The sequence below is a fragment of the Mustela putorius genome, unplaced genomic scaffold (genome assembly GCF_011764305.1).
Source record: "Mustela putorius furo isolate JIRA1106 unplaced genomic scaffold, ASM1176430v1.1 tig00004007_pilon_pilon_pilon, whole genome shotgun sequence".
Taxonomy (NCBI): domain Eukaryota; kingdom Metazoa; phylum Chordata; class Mammalia; order Carnivora; family Mustelidae; genus Mustela; species Mustela putorius.
In genome coordinates, this window is record NW_025422145.1 from 8,261,849 (window position 1) to 8,280,323 (window position 18,475).

Sequence of the window (18,475 nt, forward strand, 5' to 3'; positions counted from 1 at the left end):
TGCACTTCCTCTGCCCTCACAACTCTCTCCCTCTTCCCCTTCAGGTCTTTGTTGGAAGGTCCATGTACAAAACTGTCACTTTCTCTCTTCTTCATTCTCTGCTTTGTTTTTGGCAATATCACTTACACCCTCCCCACTTGATAAATAATTGCCTCCTGAACTTGTTCAATGTTTACTGCTAGACAGACTTCAGGTATCTAGTAATGGACCCCAGTAAGTATGTATTGAAGGAAGGAATGGTCTTTAAGCCTCACAATGACTCTCTGTGATAGTACTATCATCAAACCCATTTAAAGACAGGGAAACAGATGCACAGAGGTCGTGTGACTTGCCTGAGGTCACTTAGCTACAAGTCCAGAGCCGGATTCCAGGCAAGACAGGTGTCCCCGAGGTCTTCCTTCTCTACCACATGGCTGTGCAGCCTCCCAGGGAAAGCCTTTCCTGCTCTGAATCCTGAATCCTGCTCTGTCCCTGGATCCAGGGACCCTGGGCAGGTTCCCTGACTTGGACCTGCTCACCCAGAATGCAGGCCATCTGGACCTGTTCAAACATCCTTCAGGGATTCCTGCACTAAACGTCATGTGCAATTGCTCCCCTCCTGCGTGGATAAATACTGAGCTCAAACTTTTAGGCTGTTGTTAGGCTGTTGGCTTTTAGAGCGATACCATGTGGAATACGGAAAGCTGGGGGTAGCCCTAGCCTGCCACCCGACTGTGGGGTTTCCCTTTGAAGAACGCGGATGTGATGGGCCGAACTGGTTGAAACCAAGGAAGTTATTGAGACCCTCTCAGGACTTTGCAATGTGACCAACAGAGGGAGCTATCTGACCGAGAGAGGGAACCAGGTTGCGCTAAGGCCATGAGAGTGGGCCCTAATCCCGATAAGACTAGAGTCTTTATAAAAAGGAGACACCTGGACATAAAGCCGTGCACAAAGAGAAAATGATGTGAAGGCCCAGAGTGAAGATATGACCTATTACAAGCCAAGGATGCCTGAGGCTGCAGAAGCAAGGAGAAGGGCTGGTACAGATTCTCCCTCACCTGCCTCAGAGGGAACCAGCCCTGCCAGCACCTTGACTTTGACCCTCCAGCCACCAGAACGGTGAGAGTCCATGTCTGTGGTTCAGCCAAACAGTTCATGTTGCTTTCAGTAGTGGCCTTAGCAAGCCACAGCTGTGCAGAACCAAATAAAGGTGGGGTTCTCTGGAAAGTGTAGAAGAGAGATGGTCACCAAAAGCAGTCACTACATACACACTAAAACCCTTTCAAGGCCAACTGCCAACTCAACGCTTAACCCTTGAGCTGAGGTCCCGTTTCTAGGTGAACTTCAATTCTAGTCTTCAATCCCAATGGGATGTGTCTTGTACTCTGTCTCAGAAATTCTCCTGGCACTCATTCCTTGATTCACGGGGTCTCCCCCAGTCCACATGGCCTCCCCTAGAGACACACGGCAAAGTGTCTGGTCACACGCACTTTGGGGATTGTGACAGATTTTATTTTTGCCCAAATACTGAGCATGCTTTGGTAACCAAAAAAACTTCATGAATGGGCGCCTGGGTGGCTCAGTGGTTTGAGTCTCTGCCTTCGGCTCAGTTTGTGATCTCAGGGTCCTGGGATCGAGTCCCATGTCGGGCTCTCTGCTCGGCGGGGACCTGCTTCCTCCTCTCTCTCTCTCTCTCTCTCTCTCTCTGCCTACTTGTGATCTCCCTCTGTCACATAAATAAATTTAAAAAAAGGAAAAAAGCAATTGAAAAAAAAAAAGGAAAAAGCAATTGAAACCCTGATATGGATTAGCCTAAAGAAAAATAAACAGGTATAAACCAAGATGAAGAGGAAAGTCTCTCCATTTGGGAGAAAAGAGATGGACCTAGAGGATGTTGTGCTAAGTGAAACAAGTCACATAGAGAAAGACGATTTCACTTGTGTGCAGAATCTGAGACACAAAACGAACAAATAAGGCAAGACAGAAACTGATCCATAGCTATACGGAAACAACTACTCGTAACCATATGCAGGAGGCGGCTCGGAGGGGGGCAAAATGTGTGAAGGGATTGAGGTACAAACATCCAGTTACAAAGTAAGTCTTGGGGGTGTATAGTATAGACAGGGTCAGTCAATAATATTGTAGCAATTTCATGCAGGGACAGATGGTAGCTCCACTACTGGTGGAGATATTTCCTGACATGCACAAATCAAGTCGCTGTAATGGATGCTGGAAACAACTGGGATATGGGAAGACAATTATACTTCCACTAGAAAAAAAAAGGAGAACAAGAAGAGAGAAGTAATTTAGGGGCACCTGGATGACTCAATCGGTGGAAGGTGTGACTCTTGATCTCGGGGTTGTGAGTTCAAGCCCCACATGGGCTGTAGAGATCACTTAAATAAGTAAGAATGCTTTTAAAAAAGAGAGTAACAATCTTTTTTTTTTTTTTTAAAGATTTTATTTATTTGACAGAGAGTGAGAGACAACACAAGCAGGCAGAGCAGAAGGCAGAAGGAGAGGGAGAAGCAGGCTCCCCACTGATCCTGATGTGGGGCTCAATGTCAGGACCCCGGGATCATGACCTGAGCAGAAGGCAGACGCCTTAGATGACTAAGACATCCATCTTGATTGATCTTTCTCTCCTCTTTCCTTTCATCCATTGATAATAAACCTTGTGACAAATTTCCTCCTTCAATTTGACTGTCCTTGTTTTACCCGTGGAGTTCCTTAGGAATCGAGGTTTGGGTCCAGAAGACTGGCAGCGTTTTACCAAAGCAGAGAACCTGAGAGTTAAAAAGCACCTTAGAACAACATTAACTAGACAACAGACATTAATTAGACAACAGTAGAATTAAATAGTTGATAAATGAACCACCCACAGGTGACCAGGCACAAAGTCGAAAGGGGCCACGGACTCCTAGAAAACATTCCCACTTGTATTTTAAAACAGAGAAAGCCACGAAGAATGGAACTAAATTGTTTTGAAAGGCTGTGTTTCAAATATGGAACAATTGAGCTATGTGTTTGTAAACACAGCTATTTAAAAGACTGTCTGACTTATCTCCCAATTAAAATACTATGCAAATTTGTAAGGCAGGGTTTTGTCAGCTACAACTAGTAAACACAACAGCTCAAGTGAAATTATTTCTAGTGCAATTAGCTGTTTATGAAGATGCTGTTTTCTTTTTTTGCAATTGTTTGGAACCAAAAAGAAGTTAACAGTACCATCTCGATCGTTTTTTTTTTCTTTGCAGAAGCACTCCTCCCTGGAGCTCTCACTAGAGAGGAGGGATAGTTATTCTACCTGAACACTACAGAAGGTACTAATAAGGAGTTTACACTTCCTGAGTGTTTACACTTTGCCAGGTATTGTGATAGGCAAGTTGTATACAATAGCTCATTGAATCTCCCCCAAGAAATCTATGACATCATGCATTTATTAAGACTAAATTCAGTTTACAAGTGAAAGAAGCCTAAAAGGACAGTGACTTAGTGTCACATCTGTGACATAAAAATCTGAGATGAAATGGTCCAGGACTGGTGTAGCAGCTCCATGGTGTCAGGGAAATGACTTTCTTCTGTCTTGGGGGTCTTCTATGCATGCCTTCCATTCTCCATTCCTAAAAGGACCTCATGTTCCATAGGGCTGCTCCAGCTCCACTCATTACGCCTATAATCCAACTCAGGGAAAGGAGGAAAGAAGAGAAAGACAACACCCCACCCCCCATGCAAAAGTTTTCATTCCATTTTTACCGATGCCACATTGGCCAGAACTTGGTCACATGGTTACACAGCTCTATGACTGTAGCTGCAAAGCAGGCTGGGAAGTGTAGTCATTATTTGGTACAGCCATATGCCCCCAGCTAAAAATCGAAGGAGAAAGGATCTTGGGACATAATGAGCAGTTTTTGCCGTAGGAAAGATACTGTTGTTCATTCTCTTGTACAGATGAGAAAACTTAGAAGTTAGTAGCCTGACCAAAGTCATAGTCAATTCTCTTGATTGTGACACTCTCTTGATTGAGTCTTGTTTTGTGATTCTTTTTCTCATGCACCTGGTATTGATAAGATATTGGTAATCAACTCCTCTATGTTGCTTGGAAGAGAGAAATTATACAAGAACAATGCATTTAGAATTATACTCTTTTACATTCACATCACTGCTTCTTTTATCAAATAGAAATTTTAAAGTGCAGTATCTCTGTGACAGAGAAGAGTGTGCAGACTAGCAAAAAATAGGCTTTCCTCCTTCTCCAGGGGCTGTGAGTGAATGAGCCAGCCCCACTCATATCCCAGGTTGCTGCTGGCAGACCTGGATCCCACCATCCAGGGCTCACTGTGACCGTGGCTGCAGCACTGGACACCCAATTTTTTTGTAATCACAGACTTATATGTAAAATTACAGAACTCCCAGAACATAACATAGGGGAACCCAGATAGAAGACTGGGTATGGTGATGACTTTTATTTAATTTTTAAATATTTTACTTATTTGAGAGAGAGAGAGAACACAAGCTAGGGAAGCAGCAGGCAGAGGGAGAAGCAGACTTCCCAATGAGCAAGGAGCCCAATGCGGGACTTAAGCCAAAGGCAGAGGCTTAACCAACTGAGCCACACTGGCGTCATTTTATTTTATTTATTATTTTATTATATATTTTACTTTATTTATTTATAGTCATGATTTTCAGATACAACACCAAAGGCACAATTCATGGAAGAAATAATTGATGAATTGGTCTTCATTAAAATTAAAAACACCTGGCCTCCAGGGACCCCCGGGGTGGCTCAGCTGGTTGAACAACCAACTCTTGATTTTGGTTCAGGTCATGATCTCAAGCCCCATGTGGGGCTCCACACTCAATGCAGAGTCTTCCTTGTCTCTCTCCCTCTGTCCCTCCCTCTGCTCGCTCTCCAATAAACAAACAAAACAAACAAAAACTTCTGCCCTATAAAAGACAAACAACATCAAGAAAATTAGAAGACAAGCCACGGACCAAGAGAAAAATACTTGCAAAGGACACATCTGAGGGGCACCTGGGTGGCTCAGTGCGTTGAGGCTTCTGCCTTCAGCTCAGGTCGTAATCCCAGGGTCCTGGGATCGAGCACCAAATCGGGCTCTCTGCTCAGCAGGGAGCCTGCTTCCTGTTCTCTCTCTCTCTCTCTCTGCCTGCCTCTCTGCTTACTTATGATCTGTCACTAAAATAAATTAAAAAATTTTTAAATCTTTAAAAAAAAAAAAAAAGGACACATCTGATAAAGGACTGCTACCCAAAATACACCAAGAGCTCTTAAAATTCACCTGGCTGGCTCAGTTGGCGGAGCCTGCGACTCTGATCTCAGGGCTGTGAGTTCCAGTCCTATGTTGGGTGTGGAGATTACTTAAAAATGAAATCTTTAAAAAAAAACAAAAAAAACCAATAAGGAAACAAATAACCTGATTTTAAAAAGGGGGCAGCAGAGCTTAACAGACACCTCTCCAAAGAAGATACACAGATGGCAAATGAGCTTGTGAAAAGATCCTCATCATGTATCATCAGGAAATGCAAATTTTAACGATAGGGAGAGGTTGTCACATACCTGTTCGAATGGCCAAAATCCGAACCTTGAAAACATCAAATACTGGTGAGGATGCAGAGCAACAGGTACCGTTATTCATTTATGGGAACAAAAAATGGAACAGCCACTTTGGAGGAGACTCTAGTGGTTTCTTACAATACCCAACAGACGCCCACTGTTATGATCCAGCAACTGCTGCCCGCCCCCCTGCTGTATTTACCCAAAGGAGTTGAACGCTTATGTCCACACAAAATCCTGTATGTGAATGTTTACAGCAGCTTTGTTCATTAACTGTGATACATCCAGGCAATGGAACACTATTCATCACGAAGGAGAAATTAGCTTTCAGGCACGGAGAGACAGGGAGGAAAGTTCAATGCACCATTACTAAGTGAGAGAAGCCAGTCTGAAAAGGCTATACACTGTCTGTCTCCAACTATACGACATTCTGGAAAAGATAAAGTATAGACACAGTGGGGTGCCTGGGCGGCTCAGTCGGTTAAGTGTCTGCCTTCAGGTCATGATTCCAGGGACCTGGGATTGAGCCCTGCGTCGGGATCCCTGCTCAGCGGGGACTCTGCTTCTCCCTCTCCCCCTCTGCTGCTCCCCCTGCTGGTGCGCTTGCTCTCTCTCTCTCTCTCTCTCTCTTTCACAGTAAATAAACAAACAAAATCCTTAAAAAAAAAAAAGTATGGGACAGTAAAAAGAGGAGTGTGGTTGCCAGAGGTTGATGAGCAGATGAAGCACCGGGAATTTTTAGGGCAGTGAACCCAGTCTCTATGATGCCATAATGATGGATACACGTCATTGTATGGGTCCTACCTAACCCACGGAACGCACACTACCAAGATGAACTCATACGGAAACAACAAACAATGATGTAGACCATGTGGGTTCATCGACTGTAAACATATATGTCCCACTCTGGTGGGGGTGTTGACAGTGGGAGGGGCTGTGCATGGGGGGTGAGGTGGGGGTGTGCGAGAAATCTCTATACCTCCTCTCAATTGTGCTGTGAACCTAAAACCACCCTAAAAAAAAAAAAATTTCTCAGAGCAGGCGCCTGGCTGGCTCAGTCAGAAGAGCATGTGACTCTTGTTCTTGGGGTCATGAGTTCAAGCCCTACATTGCAGGGGTAGAGATTACTATAAAACCAAAAAAAAAATTTTGTAACTAAAAAAGAAATCTTAAAATACAGTCAAGAAGAGGGTCTTGGGACACCCGGGCCCAGTGTCCGGAGTGAAGGGCTTTAAGGGACAGCTGCCCTGTGGGCCAGGAGCCTCTAGGTGGCAGTGCCCAGCCAGAAACAGGGCCAGCTGAAGCCCCAGGGAGCCGAGGAACAGGAAGAGAAAAGCCAGGGACACCAGGGACGCTGCCCCCACAGCCCTCCCCACCTGGCTCACATACCAGATGAACGTCAACAGAGCACAGAATATATCAACAAACAACTGAATGGTCCTTTGAGAGTCTGCAATCCTTGATAACGACAGTAGCTAACATTTATTGAAAACTCGCTGCCTGGCACCATTCTGGTCAAATGAAGATCTTGCCGTGTGTGTTTGTCATGTGAACAGCATTCTCCCGTTTCTTAAGATATCTGTCAACAGTGTGCTTTACCAAGGCTTACCCACCTAGTGAAATTGGCATGTTTGATCAGTCTCCTAGCATTGGGTTTACGCTGTCTTGTTACTCCAAGTACTACACTTTGTATTGTTGCTAAAGGACTGCCTTCCACAACTCTTGATTATCGCCCCACTGGGATTAATGCTTCGAAACTGGAATTAGAGGGTAGGAAACAATGACTGTCTTTAGAGATCTTCCTGTATGTGGCCAACTGAATTTTCAACGTGTGGCAGGCAGGCTGTCCTGTTAGGAGTAGCGTGTGCTGCAGGTACATCATCTCAGACTTCCTGGTGCTGGGTAGTAGCAACGGAGCTTCTCAGAAACTTATTCCAATCACAGTCTTGGGGCGCCTGGGTGGCTCAGTCAGTTAAGCATCTGCCTTCAGCTCAGGTCATGATCCCAGGGTCCTGGGATGGAGTCCTGCATCAGGCTCCCTGCTCAGAGGGAAGGCTGCTTCTCCCTCTGCCTCCCGCTTTGCCTACTTGTGCTCTCTCTGCCAAATAGATAGATATCTTTAAAAACAAAAACAAAAACAAAAAAAACCCACAGAATCTCCTTTTCAAATCTGAATTTCACAAAGTAAGGCTGAACTTGGGATTCAGATGTTGATTGCTCATTTGTATTTCTGCTTCTGGAAACTCCGTATTCGCATTTTTTGTTCATTTTTCCTTTTAGGTGTTTTACTCTCTTATTCAGGTATGTGCATGTGCACATGTGTATGTCGACAGAGATATATATATACATACATTAGATTTGCCATAACTGTCATGGTCTCTTTTTCAAGTTTGTTTATATCGGTCGTTTTTACACTTATAATCGATTACTCTTATAATCAAGATTTTATTTTTAACTGTTTTCTTTAAAGATTTTATTTATTTGAGAGAGAGCGTGAGCAGGGAGGGGGTGGGCAGAGGAACAAACAGACTTCCAGCTGGGCAGGAAGCCTGATGTGGGGCTGGATCCCAGGACCCTGAGATTATGACCTGAGCTAAAGTCGGATGCTTCACCAAACGACCCAGGCACCCTCAAGTTGTTTGTTTAAAAATACTGTCACACACACACACAAAAATGTCCCAGTACCTTTACACTTACAAAGCTAAATATTCACATATATGTTCCCTCAGCTTTTAATTGCTTAAATATTCATTTGACAGAGAGAGACAGAGAAAGAGGGAACACATGCAGGGGAAGTGGGAGTGGGAGCAGCAGGCTCCCTGCTGAGCATCTCTTAACATTTAGCTCGTTATAATCTGTCCATATATCTGGGAGCGTGAACCTTCCCTCCAAACAATGTTCCTGATGTCATCTGTTGACTGATCCATCCCCTCATTTTGTGCTATTTCCTGCTGGAGTATCAAGTTCTTCTATAAACAAGAGTATTTTTTGGAGCGTTCTATCCTGTCTTACTACCGGTGCTACTATCTTCTACTTATTACTACTTTTTGTTTTAATTTTTTATTTCAAAATTTCTTTAGCTATTCTCAACTGTAAATTCTTTTGACTGAACTTAAATACTTCTGACCCATTTCCAAAAATCCTTTGGGGCTTTTATTAGAGCTATAAACCACAACTGTAAGTTAATTTGAAAAGAATCAGCCCTCCAGGGTGGAGAGGGGGGAAATGGGTACTTTTAGACAAAGCCAGAGGTAGTAAAAACTGGCCTTCTGGGAAGATAACCGTAGAGTCTCCATCATAAACTTTCCTTTTTTCTTAACTTTTTACTTATTTAAATAATCCCTACACCCCACATGGGGTTCATACTCACAACCCAAGACCAAGAGTCTCACGTTCCTCCAACAGAGACAGCCAGCCACCCTGGGAGTAGAAACTTTTAGATGTTATCAATGCTTTTGACCCAGAATGTCCACTTCTTGATATCTAGAAATCTCCCACATGAGCACAAAAGATGTGCACTGCAGGGGCGCCTGGGTGGTTCAATGGGTTAAGCCTCTGCCTTTGGCTCAGGTCATGATCTCAGGGCCCTGGGATCAAACCCTGAATCGAATCGAATCGGGCTCTCTGCTCAGCGGGGAGCCTGCTCCCCACCCCCACCCCACTTGCCTCTCTTGCCTATTTGTGATCTCTGTCAAATAAATAAAATCTTTAAAAAATAAAAAGTAAAAGTGCACTGCAACGCATTTTGCAACAGACTCCAAACAAAATAAAGTAAGTGACATCGCAGAGACTGATAGGAAGGTATGGCAGAGCCACGTGCACCGAGGAGGGAGGGGGTCCTCGATTTAATGTGACGAGGAGCAGACAGCTAGACAAATGCCTACACCACAAGCCCATCTACTGTTTTACATCACAGGACGTGCTCTGGGAGAGGAGGGCAGCCAAGTGCTTCCTGTAAAGGATAGGACAGTCCGTATTTTTGGCTCTGTGACCTGTAAGGTGTCTGTTGCAACTCTTCAGCTCTTGCCGTTGAGGCGCCAAAACAGCCCAGGACAATAATGTGAACAGACAAGTCTAAATGGAGCTTAGGGAGAAAACCAGCCAGTGGGATGGATTTGGCCCTCGGCCTGTAGTTTTTTGGACTCCGGGCCCAGAAAGAAGACTGACTACCAGTGTCAAGGTCTGTACGAACTATATGGCAAGCACTAGCCTAAGAAGTTTACAAATACTCACTCGTTAAACTCATGTAAGCCTCCTAAGAACGTGGAAGAGAGACTATCCTTCTGCACATCTTACAGAGGAAGAGACTGAGAGGCTCTGCTCAAGGTCACACAGCTCGTCAGCAGAACTGGGATTCAAACCCAGGTGGTCTCCACACAGAGACTGTCCATCAGTGTTACTCAGGTTAGTCCTCCGGTGGTGTCCTGTTTCTCTGAGTAGTGTGCTTCTAGGATCCTGAACCAGCCACCTTGATAAAGAATTTCATTCTTACAATACAGAAAAAGCATGACTGCTTGGGAAAAGACGCGGTTTATCTCTCTTGATGTTGAGACCACAAAACACCACCATTTGACCAGAGTCGTCAAAAAAAAAAAAAAAAAAAAAAAAGTTAGACACACAAAATGATGTCAGCGTCATGCTGCCCGCTGTACCCCCAAGTTCCAGGGAAAAGAAGGATCGTGCCTGTTTCAGGTACGGAAAGTCACACAGGAGAAAAGTCCAGACTTTTTAGAGAAACACAACCCTGTGTCTGAGTCACAGCTGGGCATCTCCCAGACAAGTCACTCAACCTCTCTGAGCCCTAGCTTCTCCACTGGCAAAAGAGGCTGGGACACACATGCCTCAGGGGTTGTGCCATAACCTTACAAGAGACCGTTGAGAAATGGGGCTAGGAGGATGCCTGGCCCCTTTCCTGTTGCCCACTACATAAATTCCTGTAGGATTGGCAGGTCCATTCCTGTCTGTCTGGTCCCCAGCTAGCTGCACACTGAGAAGCCAGAGCCTGCTTTGTCCACAGCCACAGACATCTTCTACCAAAGGCTAGCAGAAGAACTACAGCCACAACAAGAACCAAGGATGGCCAGGCCAAGGGCACTGCCAGCACCCCATGTGGTACAGCTTAGGAGTGGGAGGGAGGTGGAGGTTGGGGGAGCAGTGTCTGAGCCCTGAGGACAAGTATCTGCAAGTTACAGCCCACTGATGGCCGAGTGTCCCAGATCCCAAAGCCAGAACCGGGGAGAGGGTCCATTTTACAAGTGGTCAAGGTGAGGCCCAGAAAACCGGACAGGGGCTTCTGAAGGAGCCTAGGAAAGCATCCACCCAGGCATTCTCCCGAGGTCCTGACCCAAGTTAGGCCAAGGTCAGCCCCACCCCCAGGTGCTCTGTTGGACCAAACACATGAATTTGAGCACAGGCACTGAAGGGGACATGCGCCCTGCAACCCACTGTTGTCTCTGGGCTGCTGGCCCCAATCACTTATCTGTCCCCACCCGCGTCTGTGTGTGCCGTCCCCGGCAAACAGGATCTCATGGGATTTTTGCCATCAGTCTGGGATATGGTTACCCAGCTTGATAGGACGTGCAACAAAGGACAAGACAGTAAGGTGTTGGCAGTGTGGGTCCTTTCCAAACTGGCACAACAACTGGATTGGGCACGGCACAAGTGGGGTGGGGAGGTTCCTTAGGGGACAAGGTGGCGGCTGTGGGATCTGGCAGCAGACCCCCTGGGTTCATATCCTAACTTCGTCAACGTGCCCCCCCCTTACCGGGGGACCACCCCTACCCCCACAAGCCCTGGGCTGGGACAGCTGTCCCTTTAAGGCTCTGGTGGGCGGGCCCAGCCGTTCCCATGGAGCTCTCTGAGCTCCTTCCCGGCTTCCAAATTCCTGGCCCAAACAGGAAGTGAGTCACAGCAGGAGAATGCAGGGCTCCTGGCCTTAGGGAGACATTCAAGGGCAACCACAGGTTCCCCAGTGGGGGTCGGGCCTTTGTAGGGTGCTTGGCTCCCAAGGAAGTGGGACAAGATTTCGGCATCTGCTTGCATCGCTGGCTGGCGCACAAGTGACAAAAGGTCTCTGAGGTCACCCGAGTTGACTGGGGTTAGGCAGGAGGTCCCACAGCCGTCTCTTTTTTGGTCACTAGCCAGAACCCCAACACCAGGGTTTGTGGAACCCATACCAAGAGCACGCGACAGGATTTATAGCTTCTCACAGCACTGCAAGGCGGTCACCTTTGTCATCCCTACTTTCCAGGAGAGCAAACTCAGGCTCAGGTTAAGGAACCTGCCCTGAGTCCTACCACCCCACACTCCCTAGTCCTTAGGAATTGGAACCCAGTGCCTCCTACAGGACGGGGCGGGGGGCAGGGGGTACAGATCTGGATTAGGATCCTGGCTTGGCCACTCCCTGACCCTTTCGGTGGAGAGGCCCTCGTCCTTCCAACCACTACAAACTGTCTGCTCCTGTGAGGGGCAGGGGGACAGGCTCAAGCGAACGTACACAGCCTCCAGGGAAGACAGGGAGACGCCAAACAAAAGCAGACATGACGAGAAACAAGGAGCAGAGAGAACAGTGCAGGAGTGGAGGGTCAGAAGGGCTCTCCCAGGAGGGGACACAGAAGATAAACAGAAAAGAAGGGGACAGACAGGGGCGCCTGGGTGGCTCAGTGGGTTAAAGCCTCTGCCGTCGGCTCAGGTCCTGATCCCAGGGTCCTGGGATAGAGCCCCTCGTCAGGCTCTCCACTCAGCGGGGAGCCTGCTTCTCCCTCTACCTCTGCCTGCCTCTCTGCCTGCTTGTGATCTCTTGTCTGTCAAATAAATAAAATCTTAAAAAAAGAAGGGGACAGACAGCCTTTTCAAAAAGTGGGCAGAAGGGCAGCTTGGGGGCTGACGTAAATCAGAGAACTGCATCTGATAGAGCCCCTGAATCGAGTAAATTTTAAAAGGAGGGAGAGGCCTCTACGGGAGAAGGTTCCAGTGGGGTGGACACTGGGCCCTGCCAGGTCACGCCCAGGACGGGAAATCCTCGCTGCTGGTACCCACTGAGAACACCAGCAGGAATGCCAGGGCCTGTGGCCCAAGCTTGGTCCCTCCTCCCTGGCCTCAGAAGTGGCCAGTCAGCACCCTGGAAACAACTGACCGCCTCCCCGCCACCCCCCCCATCCCTTTGGGGCCTCCCAGCCTGCTGGGAGCCGTGCAGGACTGCAGTCACTGGTCTGGTGCCCTGCAGGCCAGTTACCCATGTCGGGAACATCTGTCGACGCTCTGGCTTCCACCGCTGGAGTGAAACCCACGTGGTGGACGGAGGGAGGCAACCCTGCCTGGGAGCTAACTTAACGTGGGATTTCTTTGGGTTGTCAGGTCCCAGGCAGCTCCTCAGGAGCCCACCTGCTCCTGTGTTGAGGTCGAGGTCAAGGCCATGCGCCACTGGGAAGAGACAGTTCCTGCCCTTGGGAGGTGGGTCCGGACAGAACCCGGGAGTGTCACCTAAACCGTTCCTTATGACACTCGCTGCACCTAACCTGTCCGCTGACCTCTGCGCACCCCACTCCTCCCCCAGAGTGCTCTCCCCTCGCTGGGGACAGCTTCCAGCCCACCACCACTTGCCGGTCTTGAGAGATCACTTCACCTCCCCCATGAAGGAACAGAGAGCACACTCATGGCCACAGTGCTGGGGACCCTCCCATTTTAGGCATTACCTCACTTCATCCTCACAACCTTCTTTATAGATGGGGGAACTGAGGCAGGGGGGCTCATGAACTAGCCAAGATGGGTGACACAGGAAGCACGAGGCTCCAGGCCTCGCACGGGTCAGCGGCCACAAAGCCAGTCACCGAAGCCTCAGCTCTTGATCTGGGAAATGGGAGAAGGGTGATGTTCCACGAGCAACAGTCAGGGCACAACGTCAGGGCACACCTGCCCAGGCGGGAAAGAGGTACCAAGTGCGGTCTGGGGCGTCTTGAGACCCCTTCCGTATACTGTTTTTCAGGTATACATATACACAGGCACACACAGAGCCATGTTTTATAAAAGACACCCAGTACCTCGAGACAAGGCAGGGAGACTTGGGGTGTGGTGGGCGCACCCCACCCGGTGATCCTGGGGCAGGGACTGGTCCCTGGGTTCCAGGTTGAGATGGTGCAACAGCCCAGCTCCCCGCTCTACTGCAGGCCACACGCGGGCACCCAGGAAGCCACTCAGGAGAGGAAGACTCCTCACCTGGGACCTTCCTGTGTGATCTTCCCCCGACATGCACTACTATCAATGTCATCTTTAAAATGTAAACAGACGTAACCAGGTGGCAGGACTTAGGATCCATTTTTGTGTTCTTCTCCAGATACCCTGTCCCCACTCCCAACCTTTGCATTGGCGTATGTGGGTGGAGCGCCCAGGAATCTGTATTAAACCCCTCCCGAGGTGACCTATTCCCAAGCAGGTGCAGGAGAGGCGTCCTGGGGGCACACCTGCTGGGCCACTCCTGGTGAGCCATGATTCACCACACCCTGAAGGCTTGTGGGTGCAAACTTCCTCCTGCCAAGCTCAGGAAAGCACCCTGCCCCGGAGGAACCCGCTCAAGTCCAGACTTCCTCCAAGCCTGCGGGACTGAAGGTGGATGGGCAGGCAGCGCCCGAGGGGAGGGCCAGAGTAGTCTGACGGCACCAGCTGCCCTCAGCCTCCGCGATGGCAGAGTCCAGTGACACTGGCCACCTGCCTAGGAAACAGTCTGGAAAGGGCCAAAGCAACATTCCCTTCTACATTTTCTGCAGGACGCGCCTAGGCGCTTGCACAGGGATCCTCAGCTGGAGGGGCTTAGAAAATGCTGGCGCCTGCGGCCCACCCCAGGGAGAACCATCTAGCTTGCCTGAGCACGGCGGACTCTGACGTGCAGGCAGCCTGAGAACTGTGCCATCTGAGGGGAGAGAGGAAACGGGGGACACAGAGGCTGCAGGCTCATGGAGAACCCCGGGGTGATCCCTCCTAGACTCTGACGAGGGAACAGAGGATGGCGGCTAACAGGCGTGTGCTCATCAGCTGTCACGGGAGGCACCGTCCCTCCCACACCCCATGGTGGGGGCCGCCTCCACCTCATAGACCCCCAGGGTCGAGCTCTTTCTTCACCAACCACACCCTGCTTCTCAACACACCGTGAAAGCCCAAGAGGAGAAATGAGGGACTTTTCATGAAAACCTAGGAAATTTCAAGCCACCTTTTACCCACTCGTTCCTTCAAGAACTGTCTGGGCCAGCCACGGAGCCCAGGGAGCCTGGGTTTCCGATCTGGTGGTGAAATCCATGCCATAGGACCACAAAGAGCAATCCGTCTTGTGAGCAGCAAGAGACCGGAGTGGCGTGCACACACAGAGGGAGGAACTGCTCAGCTCTTAGTACACAGTGAGTATGCATTTATCTCCGCACTCGGGTCTCGGTGGCCACAGATCATTCTTACTGTGGCTCGCAGTCCAGCGCATCTGACAAACACTGAGATGGGCAAGAGTCGAGCCTTAATATGCCAGACCCAAGTGTACACAAGCATGAGGCCCTGTGTTCAGGTTCCCCTGAGTTTCCTGGAAGTTACCAATTTCTAGATTCACCTTGAAACCATCCCTGCCACGGTGGTTACAAGACTGGCTTTTGGGGAAGAGCTGGGGGAAGCCATCAACCTCCTCCCCCGGCACCCAGGGACCACTGGTAGGGGCTCCCCTGTCCCCCGAAGGTATCTCAGCCCTGGCATTAATACCCCCAAGGAGTTATCAATGGTTTAAGACTCTCCTCTCAAATCTCAAAGCTAGCGTGGCACATACCTTGGTGGGTTCCTGGAGGACATCAGGGTGAGGAGTCCACTGGCCCAGGTGGCTCAGAGCAGCCCAGAGAACGGTGGCGGCAGGCTGCCCCGAGGACCGGAGCCTTCTTTCTCCGTCAGCTGCAGGACTGCTCTCAGCCTGCTAGGCCTGCCCGCTGCGGAAGCTGGATCCAACCTAAGACTCCTTTAAGCTCTCAGAGGCAGGTCTGTACGTGATCGGGAGCCCTAAACACTGCTGGCAGCTCACAGTGGCACAACCCCAACCTACAACGAAGGAAAGCCACAGCCCTCACCAACAGGTACACTCGTGGTGTGCCAGAGGTCTGCACCAAGAGCCTCTGCAAAGCAAACACCCCCTCAACCTGGGTTCAAAGGGTGTGCTGCGGGCCCCCCTCCCCCCACCCGAGGACTCAGACCCAGCGAGGCAAGGCCTCCTGTACTTGCCAGCCCTTGGCTTCTCCTAGGGTAGGCACTCAAGTCTGTCTGAAAACAGGGTCACGCTCACATGTGGACAACTTCTGCTTTGAAAACTAACCACCTCACAGCACAAAAGCTTCACTGTGTGTTTGTTTAATACCAATCTCTCTGGCTTTAAACTGTGCTGGGACATGGTGCAATCAGTCCATTTCCAACACTGAAGACTCTAAGTTCATCTCCCACAATGACTTATGTCCCCCCGCCAAGCGTATTACCCCACACTAATTTATAAATAACCATCAATCAAGCTGCATATTTTGTAATGGCTGCATACATGAAAGGCAATTATTAGGAGGGTTGCTCTTCAAAACTATTCAGTTTTGGGGTACCTAGGTGGCTCAGTGGGTTAAGCCTCTGCCTTTGGCTCAGGTCATGATCTCAGGGTCCTGGGATCGAGCCCCATTTCAGGCTCTCTGTTCAGCAGGGAGCCTTCTCCCCCCCCCCCCCGCCTGCCTCTCTGCCTACTTGTGATCTCTCCCTGTCAAATAAATAAAATCTTAAAAAAAAACCCAAACCATTAAGTTTTTACCTTTGGGGAGAACAAATTACACAGGCCTTCATATTAATGTCTAACATTTTTTTTTTTAAGATTTTATTTATTTATTTGACTGGCAGAGATCACAAGTAGGCAGAGAGGCAGGCAGAGAGAGAGGAGGAAGCAGGCTCCCCGCTGAGCAGAGAGCCCGATGCGGGGCTCGATCCAGGACCCTGGGATCATGACCTGAGCCGAAGGCAGAGGCTTAACCCACTGAGCCACCCAGGTGCCCCTAATGTCTAACATTTAAATTACAAAAATGCATGTATGTTAGTTTTTCTTAATGTACCATTGCAAAAACTATCAGCCACATCCCAGAGCGCTTCAAGGGCTCCCCTGACAGGAAGGCAAACTACAGGTGTAGATATAAGTGCCCCCAAGGAATTCAGGTCATTGAGATTCACATCTTTTTTTTTTTTATTTCCAATATACCTACTTCATAGACGATGAAACCGGCCCAAGGAGGCACACTTACCCAGGTCCTCACACCCAGTTAAGTGGTGGAGTCAGCATTCAAATCCACAGGATTTCGAGCAAAGATTCTTCCTTCAGACAAGGGGGCAAAAAGCAAATGAAAATGGTAAGATCACCCTGCCTGCAATGGTCCAGGTTCCCGACACTGGCTCAGAAGTAGGGAGAACCCTGGGGATGCTTTCATTAACCGGTACTTTGCAGAAGGTCCTTTGGTTGGACCCATTAATAATTTACTTTAATATTTTAAATATGAATTCCTTTGAACAGACCACTTTTACCTTCAGAAATGGAGCCCACAGATATCATGTTCACTACTGCACCACTGCTAATTACGAGAAGCTAAAGGCCCATCCGTACAAGGGAGGGCCATCCGGTCCTAAAGTCATCAGCATATATAACCTGATGCAGAAAAGATACAGCCGTGTGGCCAGACTTCGGGGAGTTTTCAGTGTTTCTTCAAGGCCTTAATGCCATACAAACGCAACAGAGAGGTCTCGGGAATGCAGAAGAGCATCACTGAGACTTCCAAGTTTTCCCCGAGGACCACCTGATCCGTGTTGCACCCTCCAAACCCACTGGGTGTCCTACCTAGGCTGCCGTCTGCCGAACTTCACAGAGAACGAGCCGGTGTGTGGCAGAAGTTAAACCCTGGATCTCAGCGCGTCACATGCATCAGTGCAAACACAGAGCGAGAGGACGGCCAGCCTCGGGGTGCGGGCCTGCTGCTCGCCCAGATGTCGAACGGCACACCCCATGGGAACACTGCGGTGAGGAGTCTGCGCGCTGGCGGTGGTGGGGTCAGGTCACCTAACACAGTGGTAACAGCTTTCAGGGAGGGGGAGCAGGTCCTGAGGACATCTGACCACAACAACCGCCTTTAACTAAATTAAACGGATGAACCTTCGGTTTCTTGTGGCTTTAGAAATAAACAACGCCTTCTCTGGCAGAATCTCTCAAGTCACCTCCCCAGCCCCATAGAGTCCAGAATGTATCTCTGAAGACGCCCCCACCCTGTAAGCAGACACACGTAGGTAGTGTATCTCAGGAAGCAGCAGGCTCTAACAAGCACTACGGAATCAAAGGCAATGGGTGAGGTCAATATAGTCACCGTGCCCCTCAAAAAATCATGCTGGGGGCGCCTGGGTGGCTCAGTCGTTAGGCATCTGCCTTCGGCTCAGGTCATGATCCCAGGGCCCTGGGGTCAAGCCCCACATCGGGCCCTCTGCTGGGCAGGAAGCCTGCTTCTCCCTCTCCCACTCCCCCTGCTTGTGTTCCCTCTCTGGCTATCTGTCAAATAAATAAATAAAATCTTACCCAAATAAATCATGCCAAAAATTTAATGATTCACTCATAATACTCTTCCTAAAAGTAACTCTGCAGCCTGTATTCCCAACTAGGTGCCCAGCTCCCTCCACTTCCCAACTGTCGCCCACTCTCTCAGGCCTTGGCCACCCCCTCAGACTCACACAAGCAGCAGCCAGCCCCACTTTCACGACTGGAGGGAACCTCAACGGCCCAAAGACACAGTTTGGCAAGTTTAATGTGTTCCAATAGCCTGGGGCGGGGGGGGGGGCAGGGGATTCAGAGGGCTGGTTCTTTTCTAAGTCTGGACTTGATTACATCAAAAAAGTTAATTC

At 49.1% G+C, this 18,475-nt stretch overlaps 1 long non-coding RNA gene across 2 annotated transcripts; it reads right to left on the minus strand.

The window, feature by feature from the left end:
• Positions 1 to 2,459: 2,459 nt before the first annotated feature.
• On the minus strand, positions 2,460 to 18,059 carry LOC123389713. Of its 2 annotated transcripts, XR_006604346.1 has the most exons (4): positions 17,427 to 18,059; positions 16,840 to 16,910; positions 15,354 to 15,616; positions 2,460 to 4,039 (listed from the first exon to the last, which is right to left on the minus strand). It is a non-coding gene; the product is annotated as an uncharacterized LOC123389713 (long non-coding RNA). The 2 variants fall into 2 exon arrangements; XR_006604345.1 differs by lacking the exon at positions 17,427 to 18,059 and having other exon boundaries at positions 16,840 to 17,187.
• Between the last annotated feature and the right edge of the window lie 416 nt (positions 18,060 to 18,475).